This window comes from Macaca nemestrina, chromosome 3, assembly GCF_043159975.1.
Source record: "Macaca nemestrina isolate mMacNem1 chromosome 3, mMacNem.hap1, whole genome shotgun sequence".
Classification (NCBI taxonomy): domain Eukaryota; kingdom Metazoa; phylum Chordata; class Mammalia; order Primates; family Cercopithecidae; genus Macaca; species Macaca nemestrina.
In genome coordinates this window covers 169,466,305-169,485,226 of record NC_092127.1, presented here as the reverse complement: position 1 = coordinate 169,485,226, position 18,922 = coordinate 169,466,305, and the positions used below count along the sequence as shown (strand labels likewise).

Sequence of the window (18,922 nt, the reverse complement as noted above, 5' to 3'; positions counted from 1 at the left end):
CTCGGCCTCCCAAGGTGCTGGGATTACAGGCGTGAGCCACCGCGCCCGGCCAAAATCACAGTTTTTAACAATATTTAGATATTTATATGAATTAAATACACTCCAGTGAAAAATATTATAAGGTATGTATTTAATATGTTCACATATGTGCAATATGTAACGCATATATACATATATTTTAGTGATGAAAAATAAATGTACATAGTTTCAGAGTGCCTGTGAAAATTTAATACCTTCATATAATTTGTGAAGGTCAAATCAGTGGACTTCATATATTCATTACTTTAAATATTCATCTTTTCTTTATGCTAGAACCATTTGAATTCTCCTTTTCTAGTTTATTTTGAAATAAACAATCGATTATTGTAAACTGTAGTCACCCTATTGGTCTATCTAACACCAAAATTTATTTCTTCTATTGAACTGTATATTTGTACACATTAATCAACTTCTCTGAATCCTTCAATCCCCTGCCTTCCCTGGCCTCTGGTAATCACTAGTTTACTCTTAGCTTCATGACATTCACTTCTTTAGCTCCCACATATGAGTGAGAACATGAAATATTAGTATTTCTGTGCTTGGCTTCTTTCACTTAACAAAATGATCTCCAGTCTCATCTGTTTTGCTGCAAATGACAGGATTTTATTCTTCTTCATGGCAGAATAATATTCCATTGTGTATATATGCTACATTTTCTTTACTCAGCTGTTGATGGGCACTTAGGTTGCTTTTATAGTTTGGCTATTGTGAATATTTCTGCTATAAACACAGGTGTGCAAATGTCTTTTCAATATATTGATTTTCTTTTTTTTTTTTTTGGATATATACCCAGTAGTTAAACTGCTGGATCATATGAAAATTTTATTCTCAGTGTTTTGAGGACCAAGCATATGATTCCCCATAGTGGCTCTCCTATTTTATACATTCCCACCAGTGTGCAACAATGGTGGGACGGTGCAACAAAGGGGAACGGTGTTCTCCTTTTCCCATGTCTCTGCACTATCTGTCATTGTCTGTCTTCTTAACATAATTAACATAATTTACTTTTACTAGGGTGAGATGACATTGTGGTTTTGATTGGTATTTCTCTTATGATTAGTGATGATAGGCATTTTTCATATCCCTGTTGGCCATTTGTATGTCTTCTCTTGAGAAATATCTATTCAGATATTTTGCCAATGTTTTACTTTATTGGCTTCTCTGGTTATTCAGTTGTTTGAGTAGTTTGCAAATATTTTCTCAAATTCTGTAGGTTGTCTCCTATGTTGTTTGTTTTTGCTGTGTAGCAGCTTTTTAATTAGATGTGATCTCATTAGACTATTTTTGCTTTGGTTGCCTGTGCTTTTGAGGTATTACTCAAGAAATCTTTGCCCAGATCTATATATCCTGGGGAGTTTTCTGAATTTTTTTTTCCATTAATTTCATTGTTTCAGATCTTAGATTTAAGTCTTGAATCCATTTTTATTTGATATTTGTTTCTGGTGAGAGATAGTAGTCTAGTTTCATTCTTCTGCATATAATTATGCAGTTTTCCCAGCACTTTTTATTGAACAGACTGTCCTTTCTCCATGGTATGTTCTTGGTGTCTTGACTGAAGATGAGTTGACTGTAAATGTGGCAATTTATATCTGAGTTCTCTATTCTGTTTCATTATTCCATGTGTCTATTTACATGTCAATACCACACTGACTTGGATTACTAGAGCTTTGTAGTAAATATTAGTATGATGCCTTTAGGTGTGTTCTTTTTGCTCAGGATTGCTTTTTCTATTCAGGGTATTTTGTAGTTCTATATAAATGTTAGTATATTTTTTCCATTTCTGCAAAAAAGGTGGTCATTGTTATTTTGATAGGAATTGCACTAAATTTGTAAAATACTTTGGGTAATAGTTATTTTAACAATATAAATTCTCCCAATTGATGAGCATGGACTATCTTTCCATTTTTTTGTGTCATCTTCATTTCCTTTTGTCAATGTTATTATAATTTTCCTTGTGTAGAATGTCTACTTATTTGATTACGTTAATTCCTATATATTTATGTTATTCTCTGTAGCTACTGTAAATGGAATTGATTTCTTAATTACTTTTTCAGATTGTTTGATGTTGATATATACAAATGATAATGATTTTTGTATGTTGATTTTGTATTCTATAACCTTATTGAATTTATCAGTACTAGCAGTATTTCAGTAGTCTTTAGGTTTTAGTAAGTGTAATGTTAAGTCATCTATTAACAAAGCTAACTTGACTTCTTCCTTTTCAATTTGGATGCTATTTTTTTTTTCCTCTTGCCTAATTGCTCTGGCCAGGACTTTCAGTACTATGTTGAATAAAAGTGATAAAAGTGAGTATCCTTTTTCTTTTCCAGATCTTAGAAGAAAGACCTTCGATTTTTTTCCTGTTCAGTATTATGTTAGCTGTTGGTTTGTCTTATATAACCTTTATTACTTTGATGTATGTTCCTTCTATACACAGTTTGATGAAGGTTTTTATCATAAAGACAAGGTGAATATTACTGAATTCTTTTTTAGCATTTATTAAAATGATTATATATTTTTTGTTATTGGTTAATGTAATGTAACATATTTATTGATTTTTTAATGTTAATCCATCCTTGCATCCCTGAGATGAATCTCACTTGATCATGGTAAGTGACGTTTTTAATGTTTTGTTGAATTTGATTTTTTTGAAGATTTTTGCATCTATGTTCATCAATGGTTTTGGCCTGTTGTTTACCTTTTTTGTTGTGTTCTTCGCTAGTTTTGATATCAGGGTAATGCTGGCCTCATAGGATGTGTATGGATGTAGTCCCTTCTCCTCCATTTTTCTGAAGAGTTTGAGTAGAACTGGTGTTAGTTCTTCTTTAAGTGTTTGGTAAAATTAAGTAGTAAAGCTATCGGGTCCTTGGTTTTTCTTTGATAAGAAATGTTTTATTAAAGCACTCATCATGTTACTTCATATTGGTTTATTGAGATTGTCTGCTTTGCCATGGTAGGCTGTATGTGTCCAAGAATGTATCTATTTATCCTAGATTTTCCAATTTATTGGCATATAGCTGTACACAATAGTCTCTGAGTATTCCTTGTGTTTCTGTGGTCTCAATTGTTTTGTCTCGTTTTTTATTTCTGATATTATTTATTTGGGGCCTCTCTTTTTTCTTTAGTCTAGCTAAAGGTTTCCCAATTTTGTTTATCTTTTCAAAAAACTTTTCATCTTGTTGATCTTTTGTATTTTTTGGCCTCATTTTTATTTGTTTATCCTCTGAATTTTTTTTTTTTTTTTTTTTTTTTTTTTTTTTTTTGAGGTGGACAGAGTTTCATTCTTTTTGCCCAGGCTGGGATGCAATGGCGCAATCTGGGCTCATGGCCACCTTCGCCTCCTGGGTTCAAGTGATTCTTCTGTCTCAGCCTCCCAAGTAACGGAGGTTACAGGCATGCACCATCACTCTAAGCTAATTTTGTATTTTTAGTAGAGATGGGTTTCTCCATTTTGGTCAGGCTGGTCTCAAACTCTCAACCTCAGGTGATCCACCTGCCTCGACCTCCCAAAATGCTGGGATTACAGGTGTGAGCCACCTCACCTGGCCCTCTGAAACTTTATTTTTTTTTTCCCACTAATTTGAGCCTTAGTTTGCTTTTGCTTTGCTAATTCCTCGAGGTGCACTGTTAGGCTATTATGTGAAGCCTTTCCACTTTTTTGATACAAGCATTTATTGCTATAAATGTCTGTCTTTCTACCACTTTTCTTGTATCCAATAATTGTTAGAATGTTTGACTTTTTTGAATTTGTTCAGACTCATTTTGTGGCCCCAAATAGGGTTTATTTTGGAGAATGTTCCATGTGCTGATGAAAAGAAGGTGTATTCGACAGCAATTGAATGGAATCTTCTGTAGATGTCAGTTAGAACTATGAGGTTTAATGTGTTAGAACTATGAGGTTTAATGTGTAGTTTAACCTCAATGTTTCTTTGCTGAATTTCTGTCTAGATGATCTGTCCATAATAACATCGTTTAGATCTGTGTTCCTGAGCAAATATCATGTGATCCCTGATGTTGGAGGTGAGGCCTGATGGGAGGTGATTGGATCATGGGGGCAAAGTTTTCATGAATAGTTTGGCACGATCTCCTGGAGCTTTTCTCATGATTTTGAGTAAGTGAGTTCTCATGAGATCTGGTTGTTTAAAAGTATGTGGCATCTCCCTTCTTTTTCTCTTGCTACTGCTCTGGCCATGGAAGATGTGCCTGCTTTCCCTTCACTTTTCACCCTGATTGTTAGTTTCCAGAGACCTCCCCAGAAGCAGAAGCTGCTATGCTTTCTGTGCAGAGTACAGAACCATGAGTCAGTTAAAGTTCTTTTCTTTATAAATTACCCAGTTTCTGGTATTTTTTTTACAGCAATGTGAGAATGGACTAATACAATTACTGAGAGTGGGATGTGAAAGTTTCTAACTAATACTGTGTTGCTGTCTCTCTCACCCTTTATATGTATTAATATTCATTTTGTATGCTAGGGATCTGTGGTGTTGGATACATAAAGACTTGTAATTGTTATATCTTCTTGATAAATTCACAACTTTATCATTATACAGTGGCCTAGTTTTGTTTTTACAGTCTTTGAGTTTTATTCTATTTTATCTGTGGCTATGGATATTCCAGTTGCATGGAATATCATCTCTAACCTTTCACTTTCAGCCCATGTGTGTCTTTATAGGTGAGGTGGGTTTCTTATAGTTGGGTCTTATTTCTTTATTCATTACCCAATCTATGTCTTTTAATTGGAGAATTGAGTTTATTTACATTTAGTGTTATTACTGATAACTAAGGACTTACTACTGTCATTTTGTCACTTTTTTCTTTATTTTTTGTAACTCCTTTCTTCTGTTCTTACTGTCTTCCTTTGTGATTGACTTTTTTCTAGGAATGTGTTTTAATTCTTTTTTTTATTTTTAGGAAATTTATTTTGGCTTTTGCATTGTATCTACTATGAGAGGCACAAAAACGTCTTATAGTATAACAAATTATTTTAAAGATATGACAACTTATTTTAGATTTCAAAGAAAAGAACAAAAACAAACAAAAACAAAAAAAACTTCCACAATTCAGCTTCATTTTCCCCACATTTTGTGTATCACTTGTCTCAGCTACATATTTTATATTATCTGTCTCTTAACAAGTTGCTGTGGCTATTCTTGATTTTGATAGATTTGCCTGTTAAGAGTGGATTATAAAATTAAAATTATAATATTAGTGTATTCCAAATTTATCCATGTACTTAATTTTACCAATGGGTTTTATACCTTCCAATATTTTTTGTCTATTTTTTTCCTGCACATTTTTCTGCATGTTTGTTATTTTTTTCTTGCACATTATTATTATTATTTTTTTTCTTTCAGACTGAAGAACACTCTTTAGCATTTCTTATAAGATGGATGTGCTGGTGGTAACATTTCTCAAGCGTCTGTTGGTCTGGGAAAGACTTTACCCAGTCTTTGTATTTGAAGGATAGCTTAGCTGGACACAGTGTTCTTGAATGGCAGTTATTTATTTATTTTTTTTCTTTCAGCATTTTGAAAATGCCATTCAACTCCTTTCTGGCCTGTATGATTTCTGTTGAGAGTCTGTTGGGGCAGATAAATTGGGGCAGCTTTATTTGTTATTTCCCCCTTTTGCTGCTTTTAGGATTTTCTCATTGTCCTGGCCTTTGAGAGTTTGAGTATTATATGTCTTAGGGGAGTCTGATTTTGGTCACTTATGTTTGTCTTCTCAGACCTTCCTCTACCTGGCTATTTATATCTTTTTCATGTTTGGGAAAGTTTTCTGTTATTATTACTTGGAATTACCTTTCTGAAACCCCTCATTCTTGCTCAACTTTCTGTTAAACACCAATAATTTTTAGATTTGATATTTTGAGGGTTTTTTTCATATGATAGGTGATCTTTTTATTTTTTATTATTTTCTTATTTTTTATCCTTGAGCTATATTTTCAAATAGCCTGTAAACGAAGGTCACCGATCCTTTTCCTATTTGATTCTTTCCATTGTTGAGAGCCTGTAATAAATGTTTCAATTCAAAAATTATATTTCAGTTGTATGATTTCTGTCTGATTTTTAAAAGTCATTTAAATCTCGGTTAAATTTATCTGACAAATTTCTAAATTGCTTTTCCATGTCATCCTGGAGATTACTGGTTTCTTTAAAACTACCATATTGAATTATTGATCAGAAAGCTCACATATCACCACCTTATTAGAATCAGTTACTGGTTCCTTGCTTTGTCCACTTGGGTTTTGAAACCATTCCATAATAGTTTCCTGTTTGCTGTTATTTCTTGGCGATGTACATCTATGTCTTTGCATTAAAGAGTTGTTTATTTCTCAGTCTGACTCATTTTGATTTTTATTGAATATATTTGCTTACAGTTTTTTACCATTTGTTCACTGCCTTCTTTTCAGCTCTAGGTGATGCATTATGCCCAAGTTATTCTTTTCTCTAGTAAATAATTGAAGCACTACCATTCCAGAATGGAGGAGGCTCCAAAGGGGTTATCCGGTCAGTGTGGGAAGGCTAGCAAGGGGTTCATGCCAAGGGAACCTGTTCGATGGACCTCTGATAGCATGGTGCTGCCGAATGACCGCACTGATTTGGTACTTTCTTTGAATGAGTGAAAGTACAGTTTCCAGGTCTGAGGATAATAGTCCCACCTTCTCCCTTTGTCTCTCCCTGTCCTCAGGAATATTTCTTTCTTCAAGAACTTGTGATACTTCCAGTGGGTTTAAGCAGGGATAGGTTCCCTGTCAGGGAAACAAAGATGGTGAAGAAGCTAGTTGTCCACCTTTTCAGGTAGAAAAAGTGAGCTGGGGGAAGATTTTCTATATTTTTGTGCTATTCAGAATGGGAGGATTGATATTGCACATGTGAACGTCTGATTCTCTTACTTTCTGCTTGGAGATTTTTCTCTTCTCTATGGTTCCATAAACTGTCTCATCTTCATATTTCAATTATGGGATATTTCTAGTGATAATCTTAGTGCTATGTATTTGTTTTGTTTTGTTTCCTGTGGTGGTTGAGGAGAAGTGAAGCCAGCTTGCTTATAGAATCTGAAGTCAATACATACATATTTACATGTATTCATTCACATATATGTGTAAAGAAAGCAGAAAAGAAACTGCTGCACAAATATTAATAGTGCTTCTGTGGAATTATGTGATTTTTACTTCCTTTTAGTTCTTTTGTAAATATTTTACAATGAGTATTACCTTTTAGGCAAAGAAATAGAATTGTTGTTCTTTGAATTTTGTCTCTCAAAAATTATATATTTTAGCCCTAACCCTTAAGACTAGGACCCCTAACCTCCAAATATGACCTTATTTGGAAATAAGTTCATTGCAGATTTAACCAAGTTAAGATGAGATCATTAGAGTGGGCCCTCATCCAATATGATTGATATCCCTACAAAAGGGAAAAACTAGGACATAGAGATGCATACAGAGACAAGATAATATGAAGACACAGAATGCCATGTGAAAGCACAGGATTGCAGTGATATATTTCCAAGTCTAAATGCATCTATACCACTAAAGATTGTTGGCAAACCACCATAAGCTACATAGGGGCAAGGAAGGATTCCCCTACAGGTTTTGGAGGAAGCATGGCCCTGCCAGCACTCTGACTTTGAACTTCTGGCCTACAGAACTAGAAGAAAATTAATTTCTGTTGTTTTAAACCACTCAGTTTGTGGATTTTGTTAAAGCAGGCCCAGGAAATTAACAGTGATGAATATCTTTGATAAATGACCTAATATTGAGCCAAAATAATGTAAAATCTTTTGATCTGAAAGATACAAATGATGATTTTCCCAGAGCTAAAGTGTCCCTAGAAGTTTGAATTCTGTGAAAGAATAATTGATTATTAAATTGACATGTTTTTATCTTCCAGAATAGTTACTGTAGGTTTTCTTAGCCTTTCTATTGATTATACACCTTTCCAAAGGAAAAAAAGTCATATAATGATATTTGTGTTGTGGAAATTGTTATATTTGTTACTGGTTTTGTTCTTATTTGTTTATTGTGTACATCAGTCTCTACCATCCCAGTTTAAATTGGACATAGTAATTGCTTTTTGGAAATATTTGTTGCTATGATTCTATATATGTAATGTGTAAGAGACAAAAGCAGTGATTTTGCATTTAAGCCTTGTCTTTCTCTTGAACTCTCTCTCTTTCTCTTTAGTAACTAATACTTAAAAACAGTTACAGTCATAGAGATTGTCTGCAGTTTCCCTTTTTTATGCCCTGTTTTTGAATTTCAAAGTGCTAACCACAATTTTTTTGATAAGTGTATATTTATTCATTTCCTATACAAATATTTTAGTTGTAATTCCACCTCTCTTGGGTCCTGCCTTATGTTGGTTTATCCCTTTAAGAAACTCAATCCAAATTGGCAAAGACCTCAAGTTTACTTTATAACTGATGAAAGAGAATCAGGAGTTTTGAAGGTACTTTACCAAATTTTCCCAGTCCATATTATCATAATCTGGTTTCATCTGTACAGTTTTAAAGAAGATATTTTGTACAGAAAGATTTTTCAGTGAAAAGTAATCAAATGAAATGTGTAATGTTGAAATGGCTAGTTTTCTATGAAAACAGCTGAGTAGGCCCGGATTTATTTTCTGATAGCTAGATTTTTCATGCTTTATTCAGCTTTTAGGGTTTGAATAAATATCAGATTATTTTGTTAAGTATGTATATTTACATAAACTGATCCACAGAGAGGTTAATTAAGAGATTTATCCAGAATTATCTAGGGGCATTTCACATGTTGGATATGAAGCCAATGCATAAGAAGAAAGATTTCTACCATATAACTTATATTTTATCAGAAAGTGGATTAACTATTATTCGATTTTGTTTTAGATATTTGACCTTTTCTGATATGACTATGTTTTCGTCAGTTCTGTTGGAATTCTTATATTCATTAATGTATTCAAACATCATCACATTTTTCTAATCAATGTAATATTTCACTGTCTTCAAGTTGTATTTAAAAGAAGTATCTGGGAATTTTTAAAAAATCTATACAATTATCAAATAAATAACTTTAGGAAATTCCATTAGACTAAAATTTCTGAATAGAGAAAGAAGAAAGAAACAGTGCAAAAGATTAAACTCTTATTCTTTCTATCTTTGCTTTTCTGTTTGCATTCATTGGCTTTCTGTTGTTTTTCTTTTTATGTAATATGGAACATTCATTCTAACTAACTGATGTACACAGATGTAAACACAAGAAATCTTACTCTCTTTCCTTTTGTTTTTGTTCTTGCATTTTGCTTCATAGATAATACGATAAGTATTTCATAATTCTTCCCAACTAAGTATACTCCTGAATACTGCATTTTCTTCTCCCGCATTCTCCATTAAATTGCCTTTAGACATAAAGTTCAATTAAAAGAATCCTAGATTTGGGGTTAAGAAATCTGAGTTGAATTACCTGTGTATGACTTTGAACAAGCAAATTACCTCGAAATCCGTGTTTCTTCACATATACAAAAACATCAGAGTGTCTATCATATCCTTCTCAACTGTTTGGAACAAATAAAAGGACTTTAAACATGTAAGGTTGTTAATATAAACTGTATTCAGAAAACAATCTTCCAATTACTAGACATTCTTGAGATAAAATTAATAATCACTCTCACTGTTTAGCTAAATATAAAATATATCCAAGGTTATCCCAGGAGTATATTAAAAGCAATATTATCTAAAACATTTGTCCAGCTTTTGCTTGGTTATTAGCTGAATGCAGTAAGCCACTTATGTTAACCTAAGGATAAGTGGTTTTAAATGAGAATGAAGTCAACGAGACAACAGGGAATTAAAAAGAAAATCATATCATGATGAGATTTAAAATATTAAGTAGCTGATGGGAGTTAGGGTGATATGTAAATCTACTAGTCAATTTATAGGTAGGTCATGTGTAAAAGCACTAGAGAGAAAAATCTCCCCAAGATGACAGGAAACAAAGAAAAGAGAACCACCCATTATAATCTTCTAATCTCCACTAGTATCATTCCATTTTATATAATAAATGGAAGATTCGTTTCTTAAAGAGTAGCTTTGAATGGATACATGAAAACTCCATCCTTAAAAAAAGGAAGCAGAATAAAATGTAGATTTCATTTATTATATAAAGTGGAGTGGTACTAGTGGAGATTAGAAGATTATAATCACTTGCTTAACAGTGTGCTTACATTACTTGTTTAATAGTGTACTTTAACATTAAATCATGTTGTTTTAAATACAGTAATTTATCTGCATATGTGGAAAATTTAATACAGAAGCACAGAGTTAACCCTGATAACTGGAACTGCATGTATCTTGACAGGCATTCTCTTTTGTTTTGCTATCTCCTCTTTATTCTTCAATTCTCATCATCTACTGAAAATCCACTCTGAAGTTGGGCACTACTGTTTATTCCTATTTGTCTTTCTTTCACTAAGTATTAATTTCAATTGTATATTAATTGTTATATTTACCTGTTTAATATTCAGCCTTCCAAATACATTGTATGTACCATGAGTAGAGAGGTCATGTTTGATTTCTTTATTATTTTAAACTCAATGTGTAGGACAGTATTAGAAAAGCAGTAGTTACCAAGTAAATGTATGCAGGATAAAAAAATGAATGGCCCTACAATTATTAACATTTTAGGCACTACTCAATCCTTAATTTATTCATTAATAAATATTTATTGAGCACTTTGTAGACACTCAGAATATATCGGTAAACAATACATAAAGGAGGCCTTGTCCTGTTGAACTTACATGGTATTAGAGGATAGGGACTATAATAATAAAGAGTAAATAAATAATTTAATAATAGGTTAGAAAAGTACCAAGTGATTATGAAGAAAAAATAAACTACTATAAGGGAATAAGAAATTTGGGGACGTGGTCCAGGGCATCTCTTACGTAGTATTAAGAGACTGAAATGCTAGGTCATGTCTTCGCTTTGCCATTCAATGGCTCTATGACCTCATTTTCTTTTTCTTTGACTTTTTTTTTTTTTTTGGCCTCATTTTCTAAGGTACCTCTGCAAAATTAGATATTTGAGAGAGATTTACTCTCTCATATATATAAGTAATATTACTTATAATATTCTATGATTCTGGCTTAGCTAAATAACTCTTGCAGAGAGCATGAATTGGTGATATTAATGCTTGTTACAATTTAAGAAAACAAACGGGGGCATCAGATTCAAACAAGAAAATCTAGCTTTGATGGTAGATAAAAAAAACCCTCTTTTCTTGTTTGAGATTCAGTACTAATTTCATTCATTACCTAGAACTCCTGTATATGAAAAGATGCTAACTATGTTATACAATTTCTGCCATTTTTGAAAATAATACAATGGTAAACACAAACAAAATCACAGTAGAACATGAATAAAGTACAATTTTACAATGTTACATGATATTATGCTGTGTTACATTTATGATGCCGTATTATGTCAGGTTTGCTTGGTTTTCTGAAATATAAAATTATGATGGAAAATACGTTAGATATTCATATTCTGGTTTTATTGTGCTAGATGTACTGCCTGTCTGTAATTTCCAGGTGGTTCTTCAAACTAAAGCTTAACTACTTAAAAATTTCAAATATGACAAATAGCTCTTTGAAGTTGACTTTTGTGTGTGCTTCAGAGAAACACAAGATGGAACATAAATAAAAACAACTCACAGAAACAAGGTTTAAGATCTGACATTTCGAAGCAGCAGGTTTCTTCTGTCCTCGGGGAGATAAACAAAACTATTGAAAACCCCATTAGGTATATTTATAGCCAAGGTTTAATGTCCGAGATGTAAACTAAGATGCCAGACTGCCAGCCACCAACTTTGGGACGGAGGAAAACAGCTTCTTAGAAGGAACGTTTTCATCCTTTTCTCATCAATATTCCAAAGACATGACACCTTAATCTTTTATACAGTGCAGGGGGAGCCTTCTTTTAGATGACTTTCCATGAAAAATTTTATTTTTTGGTGAAATGTTGTCTAGGGGAAGTTCACTAACCTGTTTTCTGATATACTGTACTTACTTATTCTTGGGTATGGAAAGAGGGGGCTGGAGAAGCAGAATTCAGAATTTTTCATGGCTCCTCAATGGAAAAGAAACATGAATGAATAACTGATCCCAAAGAAAACATACCAATGAGCTGTCCTAGCAAGAACAATTATAGATCCTGTATTAGTCTGTTTTCACGCTGCTGATGGAGACATACCTGAGGCTGGGTAACTTATAAAGAAAAATAAGTTTAATGGACTCACAGTTTCACGTGCCTGGGGAGGCCTCACAATCATGGTAGAAGGTGAAAGGTATGGACAGCCTACATGGCAGCAGGCAAGAGGAAATGAGAGCCAAGCAAGAGGGGTTTCCCCTAATAAAATCATCAGATCTCATGAGATTTATTCACTACCAGGAGAACAGTATGGGGGAACCACCCTCATGATTTAATTACCTCCCACCAGGTCCCACCCACATCAAGTGGGAATTATGGGAAATACAATTCAAGATGAAATTTGGATGGGGACATAGCCAAACCATGTCAGATGCTGCGAGGTATGTGACAGTCAAAGGGTATCTTATAAGATGTGTCAACAAATCAGTGTAATTTTGTAGGGCATCTGAAATAGACTTTTTCATATAGTTCCACAGGGCCAAATTGGTGTATGTTATGGCCTGATGTTTGTGTTCTCTCAAATTTCATGTTGAAGCTCTAACCTTTAGGTCAGCTGCATTTAGAGTAAGCAATAAGGTTAAATAAGGTCATAAGTGTAGGCCCCTGATTCAATAGAATAAGTGTCTACATAAGAAACGACACCAAAGAGCGCTCTCTCTCTCTCTCTCTCTCTCTCTCTCTCTCTCTCTCTCTCTCTCCACACAAAGGAGAGTTCATGAGAGCACATGTGGAGATGCTGGCCACCTACAAGCTGAGAGAAGAGGCCTCAGAATGAAGCCTACCATGCCAGCACCTTGATCTGGTACTTCTAGCCTTTGGAACTGTGAGAAAATATGTTACTTAAAGTCACCCAGACTATTTTATGTTGTCTTTCTGTCTTTCTTTCTTTCTTTTCTTTTTTCTTTTCTTTTCTTTTCTTTTCTTTTCTTTTCTTTTCTTTTCTTTTCTTTTCTTTTCTTTTCTTTTCTTTCTTTCTTTCTTTCTCTCTCTCTCTTTCTCTCTCTCTCTCTCTCTCTCTTTCTCTCTTTCTCTCTTTCTCTCTTTCTCTCTTTCTTTCTTTCTTTCTTTCTCAGGCTCTTGCTTTGTTGCCCAACCTGGAGTGCAATGGCACAATCTCAGCTCACTGCAGCCTCGACCTTTCTGGCCTCAAATCATCCTCTCATCTCAGCCTCCAGAGTAGCTAGGACCTTAGGCATGGGCCACCATGCCATGACAATTTTTGTATTTTTTTTGTAGAGATGAATTTTACCATGTTGTCCAGGCTGGTCTTGAACTATATTGAGCTCAAGCAGTCCACACACCTTGGCTTCCCAAAGTGCTGAGATTATAGGTGTGAGTCACCACACTCAACCTGTTGTACTTTTTTATGGCAGCCCAAGGAGGCTTATATGGTATGTATAATGTAGAAATAATAATTTTATTTATATATAAGCAAAAATTTCTAGCCATGTGCTCAGGTGAAATTGACAAACTTGAATAGCATACTGAGTCTACTTTCATTAAGAGATTTTAAAAAGCCAAATAATCCACTGAGGGTGTTTATGGCATAAAGAGGAAATGGATTAAATAGAGCATAGAGTTCTGTTTCAAACTTGGATGAAATTTCCTGGTTGTGTTGACTGAACTGGAAATGCTGACCAAGGAATATGCTTATAAAGAAATGTTATTCATTGTAATTGTGTACTTTTAACATGGGAGAAAAGGGAAATCTAGTAATAAAGAGAAAGAAAAAGCAGTGAGTTCCAATGTTGTGTAAGAAATGTTACTGGAAAAGGTTAAGAAGTGACACTAGAATCTGAAAAGAAACTCTATTTGCTGGTAGATGCAGGAAAATTGGTTTAATCAATGAATTTACTAATTAACAATCGACTGTGATAATTGCTGTGGATTAAAAAAAGATTACTACTGCTTTTATTTTTCTGTCTCATATAAATCTACATTTTTAATGCCTTTTTTTTTTTTTTTTAAGGATGGAGATTTCATGTATCCATTCAAAGCTACTCTTTAAGAAAAAAGATCAAATTCTATAGGGCAAATTACAAGACATTCGTCCTAAATTAGAAGTGGTTCTAATCTTTTCAATGTTCATTGAAACAAAAGAAATTAATCTTAAAATATTTGATCATCTTTAACGACTGACTCTATAAGTAATAATCTTGGACTTGTCCAAATATTGCTATGCTTTTTAAGTATCCAGATTTATCAGAAATTTAACAATTATTTTCTCTTTCATACAAACTTCTTTTTCTTCTGGACTGATTTTTTGGAATCATTATCTTTATGCTGAACTGGTATTTGTCTCAGGATCACTCTAAATATAGCAAGAAATATAGCCTAGAGAAATCTACTACCCTATGGATTAAACTAACAATCCAAGTAAGAATCTTGAAAAGTAAGCAAAATTCACATTCAAGCAAATTTACACATTTGTTAGCCTTTGTATAAGTAGATTCCTTTGAGTATCAATTTTCATGCACAACTTGCCAGTTACTTAAAATCCTTTGCAGCTGTGGTATGACAACTTAAAAATAAAATATTTGATGTTTTGTTTAGAAAGCCGTGAATAAGAGCATAGCACAGCAAGACTTCTGAGCTAAGATATTTAACAGGCCAAGTTTGGTTCACATGAACATTTGGCACAGATCTTTACATTCTCTCTTTACACTGGCAATGGCGGAAATCAGAAAACTCATTTCTACAGATTCTACATGTCAAGCCCCCAGCAACTGAATGTCAAATCTGGTACCAAAGACTATCAGGTGTGCATGTTCACTTTAGAGAACAAAAATTTCTTATTACCACATTTGTCTATTAAGAAAGCTATTGAGGCTGGTCCACATCTATAATCCTAGCACTTTGGGAGGTTGAGGTGGGAGAATCACTTGAGGTTAGGAGTTCAAGACCACCCCTGGCAATGTAGTAAGACCCCGTTTCTACATTGAAAAAAATAAAATTTACAAATCAGCTGGGCATGGGGGCTCAAGCATAGGCATGGTCTTATCTACTGGGGAGGCTGAGTGAAGTGGGAGGACTGCTTGAGCCCAGTAGTTCAAGGGCTGCAGTGAGCTAAGAATGCTATGAATGCATCACTGCACTCCAGCTTGGGCAACAGAACAAGACCACATCTCAAAAAAATAAAAATGGAGAAAGAAAGAAAGAAAGAAAGCTCCCTGAACTTCTGAAAGTGTAGGTTTTCTCTCTTTGATATTCTTATGATCTAATTCACTGAGATTACTTCAATCACCATTTGCTATTCTGGCTTGGAAGTTTACATTCCTCTAATGTAGTTCCCACACTGCTGCCATGGAAGTTTTTCAAAAACACAAGTTTATTTTATTGCCAGTTTCAGACAATTCAATGTCGCCCGTGGGAGAGAGCCTACACTCTTTAGCCAATCCTATGAATGTGGACATGATTATGTGTTTGTGTGTGTGTGTGTGTGTGTGCGCACGCGCGCAGATGTTTGCCTTTGTGGGTGTTTCTGTGTGTGCAATCAGGTTCATATACATCTTCCACTTCCTTTGCAAACTACTTTGTACTCATGTAAAACTACTTGTAGTTTTCAGAAAGTGCTACACTGATTTATCCTTTTTTATTTTTGCCTGGGACAGCATAACTCCCACTTTTGAATTGCCTGTCCCTTCTTCACCACCAATATCCGAGAAAGCAGGCTAGATTATTTTATTCACTTCTCAAAATTTCTGGCAAAGGTCTCTTATTTAAGAGTATTAAGGTTTGGTGCAGTGACTCACACCTGTAATCCCAGCACTTTGGGAGGCTGAGGCAGGCAGATCACCTGAGGTCAGGAGTTCGAGACCATCCTGGCTATAATGGTGAAACCTCGTTTCTACTAAAAATACAAAAAATTATCTGGGTGTGGTGGTGCTCTCCTGTAATCCCAACTACTAGGGAGACTGAGGCAGGAGAATCGCTTGAACCTGGGAGACGGAGGTTTCAGTGAGCTGAGATTGTGCCATTGCAGTTCAGCTTAGGCAGCAAGAGCTAAACTTTGTCTCAAAAAAAAAAAAAAAAAAAAAAAAAAAAAAAGAATGTTAAACACCTTCATTTGACAATACAAAATTATTCAAACAATCCCTTGTGACTTTGTTGGAGTTTGTAAAGATTTCTAGCACTTTATTGCACTTACTTATTTTTGCCTAACTCTCTCTACAAAACTAATGACTCCCAACAGTTGTAGGTATGTAAAATTACTTATGTTAGTGGGAGGTGATAGAGTTGGGGGGCAGGCATCAAATTGAGGGGTTTAATTTTGTTTTCAAGTTGATGTGTGCCCTAGTTAGAGATCAACTTGAGCCAAGGATAGGGTCTCTTTATAACCACTTCTCAGCAAGGTACCTGGTAGACATAATGTGTATAATAAATACACAAATGTATAGATGGTTTTTCAAAAGGTTACAAAGAGATCTTCATTGTGTGCAAACATTTTATTTTTTCTTCTTTTGCTAAAATTTTATGTTTTGAAAAGGAAACTACTCTATTAATTTGCATGAATATTTCAGAGCATGTATAGTTATAGATATATACTTCTAGCTCTATCAATATATATGTTTGTTTGTATGATGTGTATTTGTGAATCCAGTAAATTCTGAAAGAATGGAGACATGCCATCCTTTCTGTCATGCATGATAAACATCTTTATCTCTCCCAACTTTTATGAGAACTCTTAAGTGGGTGCTCAATAAATGTTGATTAAACAAATGTATTTTTTGATATGTAGTCGAATGGTAAATAATTCCTGTTTTAAAAGCTGCCTCTGGTTTTCTTAGGTGCTACAGTGTAAAGCAGTTGTGATCCAGTGCCCCAGTGACCAGCTTGTCTGAGGGCAGTGAAACAAAACACCCCCACACACAATTACCTGAAACAAGTTCATTACTTCCAGACAGGCAGCAAGGGGCAACCTAGGATGTATTGCTATCCAGGCCTCCAAGGCTCGGGAAAGCTGCTTGGGGTGGATGGAGATTAATCTGCATATGTCCCATTTGCACAGCTGCTGAGGGACCCTGGAAAGTCACCCACTTTGGGTTTTATACCTTGGGGTCACATGATGCACTGGGCTGAAGTGTTAAAGTACATCGTGTTTCTAAAAGGGACTAAATTAGAGCCCAAGGTGTTCGGCCAGTCTCTCCCTATTTGAGAACGTTGCATTCCCAGCACATTCTACACTTATTCTTAGGAACAAGCAAGGAAGGGAATTGGTAAAAGGCCATGTAGAGAACTATTCTACATCTAGGAATAGAGATAAAATTCATCTTTGGAAAAGACCTCTTCATTATTAAGTCATCAAAACCAAAGCAGCATACAGACACACACACTCAAATGTGTCTTTTAGGTAGGCAAACATAAAACCTAGAGTCCAGGTTTTATAGTCTAGGGAGAAAAGGTTGATAAGAGAAGTGCTAAATTGCTCTTCACATAAATGTAAAATGATTGCTTGTCTGTCTCACTATCCGAAATGAGGTCATCTTTTATCTGAGTTTTACTTTTCTTTATCTGATATAATTGTGCTTATCTGAGCACAATTTTTGGCACTCGTCAACTACTCACTAAATCCCAGTTGATGAACTAAATGTATTGACCTGAACTGTTACAGTGCTCAACAAACAGCAGTAGCAAACATTTGCACATCTAAAAGTTTATGTTTGCATTAAAATATGCAAACAAAATGATTACAAAATGTACAAAACATTATGATATATAAAACAAGAATTTAAACAATCATAGAAAGTGTGTACTTCAAACCAAATGGTTATATTTATATATTAATTGACATTTCTTGGAAAACCACTTGCCTGGCAGTAACTTCCTGTCATTTAGGAAACTATTTGTCAAACACAATTCTAAATAGTTTTTAAAGATCATCATGACATTAATTAATAAGGGGGTAAATCACCATTACTCTTATTTTACCAATAATGACATTTAGACTCACAGTTTAAGAAACTATTGCAAGGCCCGACATGGTGGCTCATGCCTGTAATCCTAGCACTTTGGGAGGCCGAGGTGGGAGGATCACTTGAGGTCAGGAGTTTGAGACCAGCCTAGCCAACATGGTGAAACTCCATCTCTACTAAATACAACAATCAGCCAGGCCGAGAATTGCGCCATATGCCTGAAGTCCCAGCTATTCAGGAGGCTGAGGCAGGAGAATCACTTGAACCCCAGAGGCGGAGGCGGCAATGAGCTGAGATTTCGCTACTGCACTCCAGCCCGGGTGACAGAGGAAGACTCTGTCTCAAAAAAAAAAAAAAAAAAAAAAAGGTATTGCAATTGCAAGATGGCCCCCTAGGAAATTTACCTGATTTCACCTTTGTCTTTCTTCTAGGATAGTAATATCTTTCAGTGCTTCGTTGAAAATAAAAACACAAATTTAGGGTTAGAGAATGAAGATGTTCTCTCCTGCCATGCCTGTTCTAATTTCGATGCAAAGAGACATAAAGCAGTGGCTAGGATTTTTAAGCCATTTGCATACATTTAATTTTTGTGTCCAAGACTGAATATTTGTATTGAACTTTGAATAAGAAAAAAGCCATAATTATACTTTATATGTATTTTATATTTCTAGATTGTAATTGTTTCTACATAATAAACTATGAAGGAGATGTTTCAGAAATTTTGATTGATATTCTCTTTCCAATTAGTGATGTTTCAACAGATGTCTTCAAAATGATAAACT

At 34.5% G+C, this 18,922-nt stretch overlaps 1 long non-coding RNA gene across 1 annotated transcript in view; it reads left to right on the top strand.

Annotated features, from left to right (window-relative positions):
- The window catches only part of LOC105487801 (uncharacterized), a 40,721-nt gene extending 27,753 nt beyond the window's left edge, over positions 1-12,968 (top strand). Inside the window, exon 3 of the long non-coding RNA XR_011620640.1 lies at positions 12,936-12,968. This is a non-coding gene — a long non-coding RNA (uncharacterized lncRNA). The remainder of the gene's footprint in view (positions 1-12,935) is intronic.
- The last annotated feature ends 5,954 nt before the right edge of the window (positions 12,969-18,922 follow it).